Source organism: Chlorocebus sabaeus, chromosome 11, assembly GCF_047675955.1.
Source record: "Chlorocebus sabaeus isolate Y175 chromosome 11, mChlSab1.0.hap1, whole genome shotgun sequence".
Taxonomy (NCBI): domain Eukaryota; kingdom Metazoa; phylum Chordata; class Mammalia; order Primates; family Cercopithecidae; genus Chlorocebus; species Chlorocebus sabaeus.
Window position 1 is genome coordinate 250,909 of NC_132914.1, and position 20,070 is coordinate 270,978.

General features: G+C 46.4%; 1 pseudogene; it reads right to left on the minus strand.

Annotated features, from left to right (window-relative positions):
* Positions 1-5,410: 5,410 nt before the first annotated feature.
* LOC103218345 (uncharacterized) lies at positions 5,411-18,940 on the minus strand (annotated as a pseudogene).
* Between the last annotated feature and the right edge of the window lie 1,130 nt (positions 18,941-20,070).

Consider the following 20,070-nt stretch of genomic DNA (forward strand, 5'->3'; position numbering starts at 1 on the left):
TTAAGGAGATTTTGAGCTGAGACAATGGGGTTTTCTAAATATACAATCATGTCATCTGCAAACAGGGACAATTTGACTTCCTCTTTTCCTAATTGAATATCCTTTATTTCTTTCTCTTGCCTGATTGCTCTGGCCAGAACTTCCAACATTGTGTTGAATAGGAGTGGTGAGAGAGGGCATCCTTGCCCTGTGCCAGTTTTCCAAGAGAATGCTTCCAGTTTTTGCTCATTCAGTATGATACTGGCTGTGGGTTTGTCATAAATAGCTCTTATCATTTTGATATATGTTCCATCAATACCTAGTTTATTGAGAGTTTTTAGCATGAAGTGCTGTTGAATTCTGTCAAAGGCCTTTTCTGCATCTATTGAGATAATCATGCGGTTTTTGTCATTGGTTCTGTTTATGTGATGGATTACATTTATTGAGTTGCATATGTTGAACCAGCCTTGCATCCTAGGGATGAAGCCGACTTGATCATTGGTGGATAAGCTTTTTGATGTGCTGCTGGATTTGGTTTGCCAGTATTTTATTGAGGATTTTCACGTCAATGTTCGTCAGGGATATTGGTCTAAAATTCTCTTTTTTTGTTGTGTCTCTGCCAGGCTTTGGTATCAGGATGATGCTGGCCTCATAAAATGAGTTAGGAAGGATTGTTTCTTTTTCTATTGATTGGAATAGTTTCAGAAGGAATGGTACCAACTCCTCCTTGTACCTCTGGTAGAATTCAGCTGTGAATCCATCTGGTCCTGGACTTTTTTTGGTTGGTAGGCTATTAATTATTGCCTCAATTTCAGAGTCTGTTGTTGGTCTATACAGAGATTCAACTTCTCCCTGGTTTAGTCTTGGGAAGGTGTATGTGTCCAGGAATTTATCCATTTCTTCTAGATTTTCTAGTTTATTTGCATAGAGATGTTTATAGTATTCTCTGATGGTAGTTTGTATTTCTATGGGATCAGTGGTGATAGCCCCTTTATCATTTTTTATTGTGTCTATTTGATTCTTCTCTCTTTTCTTCTTTATTAGTCTTGCTAGCAGTCTATCAATTTTGTTGGTCTTTTCAAAAAACCAGCTCCTGGATTCACTGATTTTTTGAAGGGTTTTTCGTGTCTCCATCTATTTCAGTTCTGCTCTGATCTTAGTTATTTCTTGCCTTCTGTTAAGCTTTGACTTTGTCTGCTCTTGCTTCTCTAGTTCTTTTAATGTTAATGTTTAATGATCTCTAGTTCTTTTAGATGTTACGGTGTCAATTTTAGATCTTTCCTGCTTTCTGTTGTGGACATTTAGTGCTATAAATTTCCCTCTACACACTGCTTTAAATGTGTCCCAGAGATTCTGGTATGTTGTGTCTTTGTTCTCATTGGTTTCAAAGAACATCTTTATTTCTGCCTTCATTTCATTATTTACCCAGTAGTCATTCAGGAGCAGGTTGTTGAGTTTACATGTAGTTGTGCAGTTTTGAGTGTGTTTCTTAATCCTGAGTTCTAATTTGATTGCACTGTGGTCTGAGGCAGTTTGTTGTGATTTCTGTTCTTTTACATTTGCTGAGGAGTGCTTTACTTCCAGCTATGTGGTCAATTTTAGAATAAGTGTGATGTGGTGCTGAGAAGAAAGTATATTCTGTTGATTTGGGGTGAAGAGTTCTGTAGATGTTTATTAGATCCGCTTGGTGCAGAGCTGAGTTCAAGTCCTGTATATCCTTGTTAACCTTCTGTCTCATTGATCTGTGTAATATTGACAGTAGGGTGTTAAAGTCTCCCATTATTACTGTGTGGGAGGCTAAGTCTCTTTGTAGGTCCCTAAGGACTTGCTTTATGAATCTGGGTGCTCCTGTATTGGTTGCATATGTATATAGGATAGTTAGCTCTTCTTGTTGAACTGATCCCTTTACCATTATATAATGGCCTTCTTTGTCTCTTTTGATCTTTGTTGGTTTAAAGTTTGTTTTATCAGAGACTAGGATTGCAACCCCTGATTTTTGTTTTGTTTTGTTTTGTTTTCCATTTGTTTGGTAGATCTTCCTCCATCCCTTTATTTTGAGCCTATGTGTGTCTCTGCACATGAGATAGGTCTCCTGAATACAGCACACTGTTGGATCTTGAACCTTTATCCAATTTGCCAGTCTGTGTCTTTTAATTGGGCCATTTAGCCCATTTACATTTAAGGTTAATATTGTTATATGTGAATTTGATCCTGTCATTATGATGTTCGCTGGTTATTTTGCCTGTTGGTTGATGCAGTTTCTTCATAGCATCAATGATCTTTACAATTTGGCATGTTTTTGCAGTGGCTGGTACCGGTTGTTTCTTTCCGTGTTTAGTGCTTCCTTCAGGAGCTCTTGTAAGGCAGGCCTGGTGGTGACATAATCTCTCAGCGTTTACTTGTCTGTAAAGGCTTTTATTTCTCCTTCATTATAAAGCTTAGTTTGGTTGGATATGAAATTCTGGGTTGAAAATTCTTTTCTTTAAAAATTTTGAATATTGGCCCCCACTCTATTCTGGCTTGTAGGGTTTCAGCCAAGAGATCCGCTGTTAGTCTGATGGGCTTCCCTTTGTGGGTAACCCGACCTTTCTCTCTGGCTGCCCTTAACATTTTCTCCTTCATTTCAACCTTGGTGAATCTGACAATTATGTGTCTTGGTGTTGTTATTCTTGAGGAGTATCCTTGTGGTGTTCTCTGTATTTGCTGAGTTTGAATGTTGGCCTGCCTTACTAGGTTGGGGAAGTTCTCCTGGATAATATCCTGAAGAGTGTTTTCCAACTTGGTTCCATTCTCCCCATCACTTTCAGGTATACTTATGAAATGTAGATTTGGTCTTTTCACATAGTCCCATATTTCTTGGAGGCTTTGTTCATTTCTTTTTACTGTTTTTTTCTCTAACCTCGTCTTCTCACTTTATTTCATTAATTTGATCTTCAGTCACTGATACCCTTCCTTCCACTTGATCGAATCGGCTATTGAAGCTTGTGCATGCGTCACGAAGTTCTCGTCCCATGGTTTTCAGCTCCATTAGGTCATTTAAGGTCTTCTCTACACTGTTTAAATTCTAGTTAGCCATTCGTCTAACCTTTTTTCAAGGTTTTTAGCTTCCTTGCAATAGGTTAGAACATGCTCCTTTAGCTCGGAGAAGTTTGTTATTATCGACCTTCTGAAGCCTACTTCTGTCAACTCATCAAAGTCAACTTCTGTCCAGCTTTGTTCCATTCCTGGCAAGCAGCTGCAATCCTTTGGAGAAGAGGTGGAGGCACTCTGCTTTTTAGAATTTTCAGCTTTTCTGCTCTGGTTTCTCCCCATCTTTGTGATTTTATCTACCTTTGGTCTTGGATATTGGTGACCTACAGATGGGGTTTTGGTGTGGATGTCCTTTTTGTTGACGTTGATGCTATTCCTTTCTGTTTGTTAGTTTTCCTTCTGACAGTCAGGTCCCTCAGCTGCAGACCTGTTGGTGTTTGCTGGAGGTCCACTACGGACCCTGTTTGCTGGGGTATCACCAGGGGATGCTGCAGAACAGCAAATATTGCAGAACAGCAAATATTGTTGCCTGATCCTTCCTCTGGAAGCTTCGTCCCAGAGGGGCAGCCACCTATGTGAAGTATCTGTCGGCCCCTACTGGGAGATGTCTCCTAGTTAGGCTACATAGGGGTCAGGGACCCACTTGAGGAGGCAGTCTGTCTGTTCTCAGAGTTCAAATGACGTGCTGGGAGAACCACTGCTCTCAAAGATGAGAGATTTATGTGATCTGAAGAGCAACTAGAGTATAATCCCAACACTTTGGGAGGCTGACGCAGGAGGATCAGTTGAGCCCAAGAGTTTGAGACCTGCCTGGGCAACAAAATGAGACCTGTCTCTATAAAAAATTAAAAATTAGCTGAGTGTGGTGGCATGCACCTGTAGTCCCAGCTACTCAGGAAGCTGAGGCGGGAGGATTGCTGGAGTCCAGGAAGTCAAGGCTGCAGTGAGCCTTGGTCACACCCCCGCACTCCAGCCTGGACAGCAGAGTCAGATTCTGTCTGAGAAAAAAAAAAAAAAAAAGATGCTGTGGCATAAGAAGTGCCCTACAAGTACTAATTGTTTTTATCCTGCATGTATTCCTTGACTTTCACCAGTGTGAGGTCCAAGGCTATGTTTGATACTGTCTTCTCCTTTTTGGTGTGGAAATTTACTGCATATGAGGTGGAATCAAAAAAAGTGACAGCTTGAAAGACCTCAGAGATCACAGAGCTGATGCTTCACCTACAGAGGAAATGGGGAGGAGATGCTACTGGCCTTTTCTGTGTCCTTCTGGGAAACCTTTTCCTTTCCTCAGATCCAGGATGAGGAAAACAGAACAATGTACCTGTCACCATTCTCTCAGCACGATTATCGATTGTTTGCCCTGTGCCTTCAAGCAAGCCAGGGAAGGAGACACGTAATCAGATGATGCGAGTGAGATGTGCGTTTTGATAGGCGCCATGGAGGGGAGCCAGGTGCCTAGGAGCACTCACAGAGGAGCCCATCCAGTTAAGATTACTTTCTTAACTGTGGCCAAGAGAAACCCGACTGCAAGCTCAAGCACCAGGGTTCATATTCTCCACACAACAGGAGAAAGGAGGTCGGCAGCATGGGGCTGACGTGGTGGCTCCATGGTGCCTTCAGGAACCCAGGACTTCCTTCTGCTCTGCCTGAGAACGTGGGTTTCAGCCTAAGAGTTCTAACATGTGTGGCCATTCACAGGTGCTGCATCAGAGTCCCAGGTGGGAAGAAGGCAAACATACACAAAAATGGTAAAAGGCAGAAAGGAGCCCAATCTCTTTCTTTTTAAAAAGCTTTCCTAAGAATCTCCACCCATTGACTTGCTCTTACGTCTTACTGTCCAGCACTAGACCACACGACTGCTTCTAACTGCACAGGAGTCTTAGGATTCTATGACAAACAAGGGGAGGGTAGGCAAAGGGCAGCCAGCTGTGCAGCATCTGCGGAAGACATCTAACCCTTGGTGGAGCGGTCGTGGTGCTGGGAGAAGGCCTTCTGGACGGTGTGACAGCAGAGATAAACTTAAAGGCCAAGTAGGGGTTACCCTGGTGAAGCAGGGCAGGGTTACAAGCATTCCAGCAACATGAAGCGGCATGAGTGTTTTAATTAAAAGAAGGCAGTTGCTGTAACCAACTATAAACAAATAAAGGCTTAAACACAATGCAAGCTTATTTCTCACTAAGAAAACGTCCAAATCCGTGATACTTTAAGTCAAGGACCCAGGTTCCTCCCATCTATGGCTCTGCCATTGCTAATCTGGGTCTTCCATGATTGTCGTGCTCCTTGGAAGTGGGAAGAGCAAGCGGAGGCCACGTGGGAGGTTTCAGGGACAAGCCTGGAGGCAGCGTGCATCGCTCCCGTGCAGAGTCCATTGGCCAGTGCTGGCTCCGACGGCTGCATCTCACTGCAGGGGCAGCTGGGAAATACAGTCTGGCCGTCTACCCGGAGGAAGAGTAGCCAGTTTCTGCTGCTGATGATCAGGAGGTGAGAAAATGTTTAGTCGGCCAGGGAGTGGGAATAGGCAAGACCACAAGCAGTTTGGTGCCCCTGAAAGGGAGAGGGGCGGAGAGGAGACTAGAGAGAGGGGTAGGAATACTGGATTCCACTGACCACCTGCTGGATGTCATGTTTAGCTCTCCTCCTCTGTGCCAGGCTAGGCGCTTGCTGCTTTACATATATAATCTCAATTCTGTGAGGGCATCCGACCTGTGGGAAAAGAGCTGTTTGTTTCAAATGCCACTCCTGCTTCCTAATAAGTGTTTAGAGCTTAATCGTGTGCAAGATACATATACAATGTGTAATACTTACAAGAATTTGGTGGGGAAAATATTACCATCATTCCCTTTTACGATTGGAGAAAAATGAGGCTTTGAGGGGTATAAGAACTTGCCCAAGGTCGGCCAGGTGCAGTGGCTCATGCCTATAATCCCACCACTTTGGGAGGCTAAGGTGGGAGGATCACTTGAGGTCAGGAGTTCGAGACCAGCCTGAGCAACATAGTGAGACTTTGTCTCTATAAAACAAAGATAATAAATAAATAAATAAATAAAAAGAACTTGTCCAAGGTCAGACAGGCAGCCTCTTTTTCTTTTCTTTTTCTTTTTTTTTTTTTTGAGACGGAGTCTCGCTCTGTCGCCCAGGCTGGAGTGCAGTGGCCGGATCTCAGCTCACTGCAAGCTCCGCCTCCCGGGTTCATGCTATTCTCCTGCCTCAGCCTCCCGAGTAGCTGGGACTACAGGCGCCCGCCACCACGCCCGGCTAACTTTTTGTATTTTTAGTAGAGACGGGGTTTCACCGTGTTAGCCAGGATGGTCTCGATCTCCTGACCTCATGATCCACCCGCCTCGGCCTCCCAAAGTGCTGGGATTACAGGTGTGAGCCACCGCGCCTGGCTGCAGCCTCTTAATAAGCACACATATCCTCTATATTATACTACCTCTCGTGGAGGATCTCCTGTGTTCTGCAAAGTCCTGGACTTGAGCTAGAATGTGTTATAATCCTGGGATCATGGCCAGTGGGCTTAGAAGAAGCCATCTCTTTCTCATGCCAAAATGAGGCTCCCCCAGATTTGCTCAGGCTTACCTATAGTTAGCAGCATCAGGGGTCAGGAAAGACTTCATGAAGCCATAAATGCATCCTTCTCAAGGCAGCAGCTGGCTCTCCCAGGTGAGAGAGGACTCTGTTTTCACAGGGAGGGCATGGGAGCTTTGGCACCCATCTCTGAGCCCAGAATGACCCACCTGGAGACCTTACGGCTCTCCTGCCACCCCCAATTCCTGCCCCCTCTGCAACCTTGGGGGAGAATGGAGCTCAGGGGCCTGCCCTCCGTAGGGTGAGAAAGGGAGCCTGAAGCCTGGTACCCACTGCCCCGGCTGCTCTGCATTACAGGAGCTGCACCCTTCCTTTCCTGGCACAGGGTCCACAGCCCCGAAACCCCACTTGTGTGGGAGCTGGGCACGGGGCCGCAGAACTAATCCTAGGAACAGCTCAGGGAGGATTATCCCAGCCACTGTCAGCAGCGGTGCAGCTGGCTCATTTCCAGATAGGGAGAGGCCAGAGCCAGGGGCCTGCCACACGTGGGAAGGCTGGGGAAGAGGAGGCCAGCAGAGGTGTCCTGGCTGTGGGTAGCTCTGAGGGGGCTCTCAGGGGTGGGGCTATATCTCAGGGGCAGGATTATGCAAATCAGACCAATTCTAGCCAGAGATCTAAAGCTTGAGAAAAAAAAAAAAAAAAAGACCCGCCTGGGGGAAGGAATTTAAATTATAAAAACTTAGAAGTATGAAATGTGAAATCATCCTTTAGGTGCTTATTTAACAAGAAAATCATCCTGACACCATGAGCCATATGTGAAAAGTCCTCCTCCCACAACACACACCCCAACGGGCACTCCCCAAACCGCTACCACCCAAGTGCAGGCATTTTCCCTGTTCTGAGACACCCCTTGTCTCATAAGACAAGCAACCACAGGAGGGGTGACAGGAAGGCAAGACATGACTTCCTCAGGCCTAGTTTGGGGTAGGGAGGTAAGCCTCCTGATCCTGGAAGCAAGAATTTGACCAGAGCAGAAGTAATCAGTATGCAGATTGACTCTCTGGTATGTTAATGTTTACGCATAGATTATGAGGACCAGGTGAAAAGTGGGCCACGGGAGCCAGCTGTGTGTGTGAGTCGTGGGACGCTGAGGGACGCTGAGATGAGGACAGGAGGGAAACTGGTTCGGAAGCTGCTGGTGATGGGGTGGGGGTGCCGGGAGGAAGGGAGGCAGTTGTTTGAATGTCTGCATGAAAAAGGGGAGGACAGTGGGGTCTGGGTGAATTCGGGCAACTATTTGGACCATGGAGAAAGCTGCCTATGTGCGGCTGAGGACCTGAACCATTGATTTGTTTTTTAACTAATGCAAAGATAAATATATAAACTGATACTCCATCCAGTTACCAGAAAACATTGAATTATGTGTGAGACAACTTGGGTATGTGAACCTACCTTTTCAGTGTAAATTCAGTGAAATCTAAATACAGATCCCATACTTCCAATAAAAAGGTAACATCCAAACTCAGATGTCCTATAAGTATAAAATAAAGACCTTCTAGGACTTAGTATGAAAAGGGATTTTTTTTTTCAGGTACCTCATTAGTCGTTTTTAAAATAGGATTGCATGTTGAAATGATAATCTTTTGGATATATTGGGTTAAGTAAATGTCTTTTTAAAGTTAATTTCACTTAAAAATGTTTAATGTTACCTACTAGAAACTTTAAAATTATGCATGTTGCTCACCTTATGTTTCTATTGGACGGCTCTCTCTAGACATAAAGGCTGCCCAGAGGGACCTCACTCTGGCTTCAAGGAGAAGAGAGGAATTAGGGAGGCCAAGCAGAGTCTCCTGAAGGCAGAGCCAAGGGTGGCTTGGTAGGGCGGGGATAGGGTGCACAGAGAAAACTCCAACGCTTAAGAAGGTGTTTCCTGGAGCAGGCTGTGACACGTCATTTATATGAGGCTTAGGAGCCCCTCGGATGCCCCCAGATCTGCACTCCTGAATTCCCCTGGGCCCCTGCCATCTTTGTTCCTGTGCTGGCATAGTGGTCTTGCCTCCGGCAGTATCACCACCACGGGGCGCGAGCTTCTCCAGCACAGCAGCTGTCTTATTTCTCCTGGTCCTCCCAGTGTTCACACCATGCTGCACTCACAGAAGACTCTCTGGTGATATTTTGTGGACAGACAGAACGCAGTCGAAGGAAGAGCTGTCTGTGACAGTGGGCTGAAGCGTGCGTTCGGCTCCAGAGACCTTCAGGAGGGGAGGCCAGGTCCTGAGTAAAGTTGAAGGGGAGGGGCTGAGGCCTGCTGGCAAGGAATCTCCTCTGCTGGGGAAGTTCCAGGGACCTCTCAGAAGTGCGAGCGAACGGTGTTAGTGTCAGTCCAGTGACACAGCCCAGACCCTGCCTTCCATGGGGTGTCACAGGAGCCCCTAACTGCTCTTCTGCTTCCATTTTTGCCCCTTAAGTCTATTCTCAACAGGGAAGCTGGAGCATCCTTAACCATGTCACATCATGTGGCTCCTCAGCTCAAAGCCTCATCTCAGACGAAAGCCCTAGTCCCTTAAAAATGGCCCAGGTGGTGACAGACAGACTCTTTGGTGAACAGACTGCTGCTGGATATCTGGGCTCGGAGGACTCGCCACTGCTCAAAGGCAGTGAGGATTTTCATGCTAGAAGCTGGAGGAGAGGGATCCTTGTTAGGTAGGAGCAGAAAGCTTAGAAAAATGGTCCCCTGCAGTTATGTGGAAAACGCATGTAAGTGATACACTGGGTATGCAGTTGAGGAGATTTCCAAGTAAAATGTTGAGGGTGCTACCTGGTTTCTTCTTAGTGCTTATAATACAGTGTGAGAGAAGAGAGATAAATTGAGAAAGAGACTGGTTTTTAGACTGTTAAAACTGAATCAGGACTTGATGATTTTGAAAATTGTCCGTCTCCCCACATGGCAAAAGATGCTGAAATTAACAAACGGCTTCTGAGTGTGTGGCATAGGGTGTAACTGTACAGTCTTTTGTTGACTCTGCATAAAGATCAAAGGATGGGAGTAGCCATGAGTCACACAGAGGCCTGTTGCAAGAGATTAAGGGTGTACCATGCACAACCTCTCAACCAAACCTTAGGGCCTCTGGGAAGCTTCAGTGAGTTACCCCGGGGGCCATCTTGGCAGGAGCCGAAGGTGGAAAGGTAGAGAAGAGCTTATCTCTAACAGATTCCTGGGTATGGCTCTTGACAAATCGACTGTGAGCCCCACTGAAACCCGCAGAAGACAGGCAAAGGGTTTGAGAAAGCTGTTTCACCCAGAGTGCTGGTAGATTGGTCCGTAAGGGACAGAGTGCAAAATGAAAGAAGACTGTCAGAGCCCCCATACTCGACTGTCAAGAAGGCTGACAAAACTACTTGGCTGCAAACACATGGATCTTTCATGAAAAAAGAAGGAAGACCCAGAGGCAGAAGCCCAGAAGGCAGAGCCAAGAGACATGGAATATTCCCACATCTTAAAACCTATTTAGGGAACACCAGCATTTGTCCCGCTGGATTTCAGAATCACCGTTCCTTCATCCCTCCCCTGCTACCTCTTTCTGAACAGCAATGTCTCAAGCTTTACCCACCATTGTGTGTTGCATATGTAGGAGGCAGATAACTCGTATCTTTAGTTTTCCAGATCAGAGGAACATCCAAAGAAATCTGTTCTACACCTAAACCCGATTTAGATGAGATTCTGGACTGGAAGATGAGGGATCTTGGGAAGAAGGGTGAATGTACTTCACATGCATAAGGGACATGAGAGGATAGGCTGTGGTGGCAGATACTAAGGTGACCCTCACAACCCCCACCTCTGCCATTCACACCCTTGAATAATCCCCTTCTCTGGTTGTAAACAGAACCTGTGGCTTGCTTATGAAGGTGGCAGTGTATATGTGATTCGTGTACTGACCATATTATATAAGATCACTGGCCGGGCGCAGTGGCTCATGCCTGTAATCCCAACACTTTGGGAGGCCATGGCGGGTGGATCACCTGAGGTCGGGAGTTCGAGACCAGGCTGGCCAACATGGCAAAACCCCACCTCTACTAAAATACAAAAATTAGCTGGGCATAGTGGTGCATGCCTGTAATCACAGCTACTCGAGAGCCTGAGGCAGGAGAATCGCTTGAACTCAGGAGGTGGAGGTGGCAGTGAGCCAAGATCATGCCATTGCACTCCAACCTCAGTGACAGAGCGAGACTCTGTCTCAAAAAATAAATAAATAAAATGTTAAGATAATAACCGGTCTTTCTGGGGACTCTCTCTCTCTCGCCGCCTTTGAAGAAGCAGACTGCCGTGTTGCAAGCTGCCTCATGGAGGGGATCAGCTGCAAGGAGCTAAGAGCCGCCTCCAGACGCTCAGCAGGAAGCTGAGGTCTTGTATCCAGCAGCCTGCATGGACTGAAAGCTGCCGTGTGAGCTTGGAAGCAGAGCCATCCACACAGCCGAGCCCTAGATGAGAACCCAGTGTTGGCTGACACCTTGGTGGCACTTTACAGAGGACCAGTTAGGCTGTGCCAACTCCTGACCTGCAGAAACGGGGGACAGTGGATCGTATTTGCAGCTGCTGGATTTGTGGGAATTTGTCACTTGGCAATTGGGAGTCACACAGCCTGTGATGCCCCAGCAATCCGCACCTCCCCCGTCTCCCTGCCTTCACTTTCTACCACACTGCCCTGACTCCCTCTGCTTTAGCCACGCCGGCCCTCTGCTGTTCTTCAAAGCCACCAGGCCTGCGTCTGCTTCCCAGCCTTTGCTCTCACTGCTGTCTCCTCCTAGAGGGCCCTTCCTGCGTGTAAATGCTTGACTCACTCCCTTGCTTCCTTCAGATTTTTACTTAAAAATCTCAGTAAGGACTTCCCTGGCTACCCTTTTAAAAATTGCAGCCCGCTTCCATCCCCATCCCCAAGATGCCGTATTTCCTTTCTTCTTCTTTCTTCCTTTTCTTTTTGACACAGGTTCTGTCACCCAGCCTGGAGTGCAGTGACAGGATCTCGGCTCACTGCAACCTCTGCCTCCCAGGTCAAGCGAATCTTCTGCCCCAGCCTCCCAGGTAGCTGGGACTACAGGTGCACACCACATTGCATTTTTTTTTCTTTTTTTGTAGATACAGGGTTTCACCATGTTACCCAGACTGGTCTTGAGCTCCTGGGCTCAAGTGATCCTCCTACCTCCACCTCCCAGGCTTTCTTTCTCTCCAGTGTGTTTGCCTGTTTTATTTACTGCTGCATGCCCAGGTCACAGGAGGTGCTCACTAAGTACTAGCAGAGAAAACGAGTGAGCCATGGGGGTTCATGGATGGAGGGTGGTTATGATGATGAGCAGGAAGAGACTGGGAGGCTGGAGGCCGTTTTCTGGCTGGTGGACCTCTAGAGTCAGAACTCTAACACACTTTTCCTTGACGCATCCTTTATGATAGAAAATGCAGTCATGCAGGTGGGGAATGAACAGTGAGTCTATTCCTATGTTCTGTAAAACACTGATGACTGTGGATATACATCTGGTTGCTTTAGGTGTGTGCAGTGATCTGCACAATGCCACACTCGGTAACTGGTCAGTAGCAACAGAAGTGCCTCTCCTTTCCTCCTCTTTATACACGAGGATGGCTGGATACAGAGCAGTCAAACTTGACCAAGGTCACTCTCGTCATTTCATTCCAGACCTACGAGACAGAAGGGAGTTCTCCTGATGCTGGTCCCCAGCTGGAGAAAGTGGCTTGGTGCAAAAGCATCCCTAGGGGCAGCCAGCCTTCTAGGGAATGGAAAGGGAGGCAAGAGCTGTGGGTTCAAAGCCAGCTCCATTGGGAAGTGCAGACAGCCTCAGGACAGACCTCCACCCTGGGGAGGAGCCACCATGGTCACATGGCTGAAAGCGGGTTGAATTCGGATCAGACAGGATGATGAGGGAGCTGCCACTTGCTGGATGCCAGTTGCCCTTGGCTGACACACAGAAGGGCAGGTGTGGTCCCGGCTCCCAGGGGAGCAGGGTCCTCTGGGCATTGGCCAGGCAAAGAAGAGCCAGAGAACTATGGTGGCCCCACCAGGCCTTCCTCTGTCCAGCTCTCCAGTGCACTCCTCCTCTCCCTCCCTTCCCTCTTCTGCCTGACTCCCTCTTCTGGCACTGTCCTTTCTTGTTTCTGTTTCCCTTCTTTCCCTCTTGTCTTTACCTCCCTGGGTTTATTTTATTTTATTTTAAGTTCTAGGATACATGTACAGAACGTGTAGGCTTGTTACATAGGTAAATGTGTGCCATGGTGGTTTGCTGCACCTATCAACCTGTCACCTATGTATTAAGCCCCGCATGTATTAGCTGTTTGTCCTGATGCTCTCCCTCCCCTCACCCCCATAACAGGCCCTGGTGTGTGTTGTTCCTCTTCCTGTGTCCATGTGCTGTCATTGTTCAGCTTCCACTTATGAGTGAGAACATGCAGTGTTTGGTTTTCTGTTCCTGAGTTAGTTTGCTGAGGATGATGCTTTCCAGCTTTATCCATGTCCCTGCAAAGGACATGATCTCATTCCTTTTTGTGGTTGCATAGTATTCCAGGGTGTATATGTACCACATTTTCTTTATCCAGTCTATCACTGATGGACATTTGGGTTGGTTCCATGTCTTTGCTATTGTGAATAAACATACGTGTGCGTGTGTCTTTATAAAAGAATGATTTCTATTCCTTTGGGTATATATCCAGTAATGGGATTCCTGGGTCAAATGGTATTTCTGGTTCTGGACCCTTGAGGAATCGCCACACTGTCTTCCACCATGGTTGAACTAATTTACATTCCCACCAGCAGTATAAAAGCGTTCCGATTTCTCCACAGCCTCCCCAGCATCTGTGTTTCTTGACTTTTTAATAATTGCCATTCTGACGGGCGTAAGTGATATCTCACTGTGGTTTTGATTTGCATTTCTCTAATGATCAGTGATGTTAAGTTTTTTCTCATATGTTTGTTGGCTGCATAAATGTCTTCTTTAGAGAAGTGTCTGTTCATGTCTTTGCCCACTTTTTGATGGGGTTGGTTTTTTTCTTGTAAATTTGTTTAAGTTCCTCGTAAATTCTGGATATTAGACCTTTGTCAGATGAATAGATTGTGAAAATTTTCTCCCATTCTGTAGGTTACCTGTGCTCTCTGATGATAGTTTCTTTTGTTGTTCAGAAGCTCTTTAGTTTAATTAGGTCCCATTTGTCAATTTTAGCTTTTGTCGCAATTGCTTTTGGCAAGTTTGTCATAAAATCTTTGCCCATGCCTATGTTCTGAATGGTATTGCCTAGATTTTCTTCTAGGATTTTTATGGTTTGGGGTTTTACATTTAAGTCTTTAATCTATCTGAGTTAATTTTTGTATAAGGTATAAGGAAACCCCTCTTGTAGCAGTGTGGAGAGCGGTTAGGAGTGGGATGGGACAGGAGGCAGAGTGAGCCATCTTGAGGCAGTTGTAACAGTCGTAGGGAGAGATCAGATCCCAAGATCTAGAGCTGGTCCACGAGCTCAGGGCTGGAAAATATAGTTGTTTCTAGTTAATACTTCTGGAGTTGGAAAGAGTAAAGAGCTATGTCAGTGTCAAGATCCCTGGTCACTTGGGGCAGGGTATGATTTCTCCTCTGGAGCAGATCTCATTGTGACCCTCTGGGTGTCTGGAGAGCCCAGAAAGAATCCCTTACTGTGGCCTGGAATCTTGCTGGTATTCCCACTGAGGACTGGTGGGGAGAGCCATCATCACCATGGCAGTCCCCACACCTTGCAACCTAAGTACCTGTGTGATTGGTGATGGGTGAGGAACAGAACGTCATTTACATACATAAAGAACGGCACACTGTTTTCCTCCTTGAAGAGGAGCTGGCCCTCCTCCCTGCTTGGCCATCATGCTCAGCCATTGGCCTGGGCTTGGTCAATGGGAGGCAAAGAATATGGGCCTTCTGATCAGATGGCTCTGGTTTTGAGCCCCGGCTATGCTACATAGTAGCTGTGTGATCCTGGGGAAGCCACTTCAATTCTCTGAGCTTCATTTTTCTCCCATGCAAGATGGAGGCAGCAGTTCTCTTGTAACCCAACTCTATCCTCATCACTTAGTGAATCTTACCTAAATTCATATCTTCCATTTTTTAAAATTTTTAATTAAGGTAAAATATACATGCAGTAAAATTTATAGTTCTGTGAGTTTTGACAAATGCATACAGTTGTGTAACCACATCAAAATTGAGATGCGGAGCAGCTCCATCACTCCCCAGAATTCACAACCCTCCCCACACCTCCTTGCCGTCAGCCACCCCCCTCTCTGCCCCAGGCAACCTCAGATCTGATTTTGTCACTAAGGATTAGTTTTGCCTATTCTAGAGTGTCATATAAATTGCATCATACATATGTTCTCTTTTACATCTGACTTTTTTCACTCATCATGTTGTCACATGGACCGGTAGTTGTTTCTGTTGAAGAGCAATATTCCATTGTATAGATGGGCCACCATTTGTCATCTAGTCACAATCCATGCACATTGGGTTGTTTCCGTTGAGGGTTAGAATCTCTAGAGCTGCAATGAACATTATTTTGCAAATATTTCAGTAGACAAATGATTTTATTTCCATGGGGTAAATAGGAATGCAATGGCTGAGTTGTATGGTATGTATATATTGAACTTCTGAAGAAACGACCTGTTTTCCGAAGCAGTTGTACAATTTTCCATGTCCCCCATAATATATGAGGGTTTTGGTTGTTCTGCATCCTGGGAACATTTAGCATTGTCAGTCTTTTAACATTTTAGTTATTCTAGTGTGAAATGGTATCTCATTGTGGTTTTAATTCGCATTTTTCTAATGGCTAATGATGTTGAGTACTTATGTGTTTATTGGTCATTTGGATAATCTATTTTGTGAAGTTCCTGTTCAAGCCTTCTGTGTGTCTACAATTTTTACGAGCGAGTTTATTTCTTCTTATTTAAACCTCACTTCTGGGCTCCAGACAATATATATCAATGGAATTCTTCATACTGCTGCTTGTATGTTGCAAAAGGACCTCAACTGAACATAAAGGTAAGCTTACAATCTTCTCTCTCACTCTTCCCCTTCCACTTTCAGACCTTGGCCTCTACCACGGACACATTCTCTAGTAGATAACCTCACCATCCACACAGTGGCACAGACCAGAAACCTAGGCAGCATTCCTGATACCCCTTCTCCTCTGTTTCCCTACTCCCACCCAATCCATCGCATTTCCTCCTATTTATTGAACCCAATCAATTCCTCCATCTCCACCACTGCCTAAGCCACCATGGGTTCTCACCTGCATTACCGCAATAGCCCCCTTCCTTCTTTCCTTCCTTCCTTCCTTCCTTCCTTCCTTCCTTCCTTCCCTTCCTCCTTCCTTCCTTCCTTCTTTCCTTCCTTCCTTCTTTCCTTCCTTCCTTCTTTCCTTCTTTCCTTCCTTCCTTCCTTCCTTCCTTCTTTCCTTCCTTCCTTCTTTCCTTCCTTCCTTCTTTCCTTCTTTCCTTCCTTCCTTCCTTCCTTCCTTCTTTCCTTCCTTCCTTCTTTCCTTCCTTCCCTCCTTCCTTCCTTCCCTTCCTTCCTTCCTTCCTTCTTTCCTTCCTTCCTTCCTTCCTTTTTTTTTGGAAAGGAAGTCTCTGTCACCCAGACTGGAGTGCAGTGGCGCAGTCTGGGCTCACTGCAACCTCCACCTCTCAGGTTCAAGCAATTATCCTGCCTCAGCCTCCCAAGCAGCTAGGATTATAGGTGCTCACCACCACAACCCACTAATTTTTGTATTTTTAGTAGAGACAGAGTTTCACCATGTTGGCCAGGCTGATCTCGAACTCCTGGCCTCAAGTAATCCTCCCATCTTAGCCTCCCCAAGTGCTGGGATTATAGGCATGAGCCACCACACCCAGCCAATAGCCTCCTTTCTAACAAGCCTTATTCCCTTCAGGCTGTACTTCACATACCAATCAGTGTCAGGCCCTTAGAAAACACAGATGTGATTGTAAGACTCTCTTATTCAAATCCTTAATGGCATCCCATAACTTTTAATGTAATTATTTGTTCCTTAATGTGATCTATAAGACAGAGGCATGCCCCAACCAGAGGGCTGTCTTCGAGCCACAGGGTCCTTGTGTCTCAGGGCCTTTGCACAGACTGCCCTGTGTTTGCAACACTCCTTCTCTCTTCTTTACCTCACTAATGCCTGCTCATTCTTCACATTTCAGTTTAAATTTCACTTCCTCCGAGAAGTCTGCCCTGATCAGAGGCAAGATTAGGAATGCTCTAAGCTTTTTTCATAGACTTGTCTTATTAGAATGATGTATTTCTGGGACAATTCAATTGAGTATGTTTCTCTCACTAGACTAATAAGCTCTGTGGGGAATGAATCTGTTTCGTTTGTCATGCATCCTGGGTACCTAACACCAGGACCAGCTACATAACATATGAGGCCCAGTGCAAAATGAAAATGCAGCACTTCTGTTCAAAGAGCAGGAAAAAGGCTGGGCACAGTGGCCCACGCCTGTAATCCCAGCACTTTGGGAGGCCAAGGCGGGCGGATCACGAAGTCAGGAGATGGAGACCACCTCTCCATGTTGGCCAGGTTGGTCTCGAACTCCTGACCTCAGGTGATCCACCCGCCTTGGTCTCCCAAAGTGCTGGGATTACAGGCGTGAGGTCAGGTGCGATGGCTCACACATGTAATCCCAGCACTTTGGGAGACTGAGGTGAGTGGATCACGAGGTCAGGAGTTCAAGACCAACCTGGACAGTATAGTGAAACCCCATCTTTACTAAAAATACAAAAAATTAGCTGGGGGTGGTGGCAGGTGCCTGTAATCCCAGCTACTCGGGAGACTGAGGCAGGAGGGTGGCTTGAACCTGGGAGGCAGAGGTTGCAGTTGGACAAGATTGTTGCATTGCGCTCCAGCCTGGGTGACAGAGCGAGACTCTGTCTCAAAAATAAATAAATAAATAAAGTTAAATTATTGTTAATTTTTACAATTTGTTTTTGTATTGTAGGATGCAAGTTATAAACGAAAATATTAGCATTGACCTCATATGTAGAATCCACACAATTACACAATTCACATTCCATAGCTCAGACATGTGCATGTATTTCATTCTTATCAGAACGGTAGAGATGCTGCACAAAACTAGCTCAACTGTTTCTGTTTCACTTCCTGAGACCCACACACTCCAGCAACGCTCTCTACCTTGGGATCGTGGACACTAAGGAAGGACTGAAAGGACAGGAGCTATAGGCTGCTCTGTCTTCTCCTTTCCTCGTTCCATACAAGTACTAAGGAGGCCCGGCCCTGCTTAGCTTCTGAGACGTGATTGGGCACCCTCAGGGCACTGTGGCCATAGTGTCCTTCCCTTTCCTTTCATGTCCTCTCAACACAGGGGTCGGTCAGCACAGGGAAGTAACTCCAGTAAGAGAGGATACGACAGGGCTTCTCCACCGTTTGTGTCTCCTCAAATGTCATTGCCTTCTTTCTGTGTACAAGCACGTTCTGGTTTCAGGGGAAAGTGAGGCCTCTCCAGGTTGTCAGAGCCCCGCTCACTCGGTCACTGACCTCCACTCGCCACGGAGTTTCCCGCACACCCCTCAGCACGGCTCCCCAGGGGCATGGAGAGGATTACGCGAATGGGGCAGAGGGAACGGCGGCCACACACACCACATGTGGCCCCTCTGCTCCTCTGCATGCTCCCTTGCCCTACAGGACTTCGCTGAGAAAACGGAAGTGTAAAGATATCATTATTAACGTGACAGCAGAGTGTTAAACCAGATGCAGGACACTTTCGAGTGCAGGACACCGGGCAATTGACTTCGTGGACTCAGAAGGTGGCCCTGCCTAACACGGCCACATAGTAGATGTTAATCAATTTATTAAGTCGAGGAGTGAGGGGTTGTCACCTGATAGAAGATAAACAGTTCTTCCGGTTTTGACAAACTAAAGGCCTCTCTCCTCCGTCTCCTTGCAGATCCCACAAAAATGTCAGAGGGGCACCACTGCCTGTGATTGCCTGTCTTTCTGGAGAGGAGAGAGACACTTGCCCTAATATGTCAGGACAAGAGTGAGAGGGAGGGCATGAGGGGAAGCTGACAAGGCTTATCTGTGAATTAATCACCGCACTTTGCATGCACTGCAGGTAACACCTTGTAGCCTATGCTCTTAAGAGATGGTTCAAGTGTGAACTCAGCTGCATAGCTCACTGCCTGCATCCACCTCCATGCCCACTCCGAAAGAGGGCTCCAGTTGAATCTTCATTAGCAGAAGGCCTCTGGGACCCCTCCTGGAGGGGTCCAGGAGCAGACAGAGCAGCTCAGTCCAGGTCAGAGCCACAGGTTGCTGGACCTTCTCAAATTCCTCATGTACTGCCTTGATTTTCAGCCCACAGTTCATCACATGCGGAAAGATCTCTGAGAATCACCAAGCCCAAGAGCCAGGAGACCTGTGTTCAAAATCTGGCTTTGTGTGAGTCTAGGCAAGTGATATCTCCTCTCTGGGCCTCATTATCTGCTCCATTAAATGAGAAAAGGAACTAGTTAAGTGGTCTAGAAGCAGTGCTTCCCAGGAGCTCCGATGTCTCAGGACTTGCACTGGTCAGGACAGGGCAGATTCTCCCCAGCTTCAGTCAGCAGTAATCATAATAGGAGGCCGGGCGCGGTGGCTCACGCCTGTAATCCCAGCACTTTGGGAGGCTGAGGCGGGCGGATCATAAGGTCAGGAGATCGAGACCAGCCTGGCCAACATGGTGAAACCCTGTCTCTACTAAAAATACAAAAATTAGCTGGGCATGGTGGTGCATGCCTGTAGTCCCAGCTACTCCGGAGGCTGAGGCAGAAGAATTGCCTGAACCTGGGAGGCTGAGGTTGCAGTGAGCCAAGATCGCGCACTCAAGCCTGGCGACGGAGTGAGACTCTGTCTCAAACAGTAATAATAATAATAGGAAACACTTACAGGGTACCCACTGCCCCAGGTGCCATCATAAATGCTTCACATACATTCATTTGTGCAGTAGTCACAATATTCCTATGAGATGGGTTTCAACTTCTATGCCCATCATCAGATGAGAAACTGAAGTGCTGAATGTCTAAGTGACTACTCAATGTCACACAGCTAGTAAATGACAAGGCAAGGATTCAAGCCTTTGAAATCTGGCTCTAGGGTATGTCTACCTAACTACACTATTCCTATTGTTTTACCTCCCTCCCTCCCACCAACCCATCCATCCACCCACCCATTCATCCAACCATCCACCTTTGCATCCGTCCATCTGCCCACCCACCTATGCATCCATCTCGAGTTTCATGTAGGTGTTTATTTAATAAAGGAATTCTTCTGAAGAATTATAAAATATAAAAAACTTGAAAACTACTCAATGTTGCTATTTAAACTGCAAAAGTCCCCAGGGGTGGGGTTCTATGACTCTCCCCACTTCCTGGGTCATTCTTAGAGAAGTTTCTGTGGGTGGGGTGAGGAAGGGTTGGCAGCAATTAGAAGAAGAGAAGATTTTAAAGCAATTTGTCAAA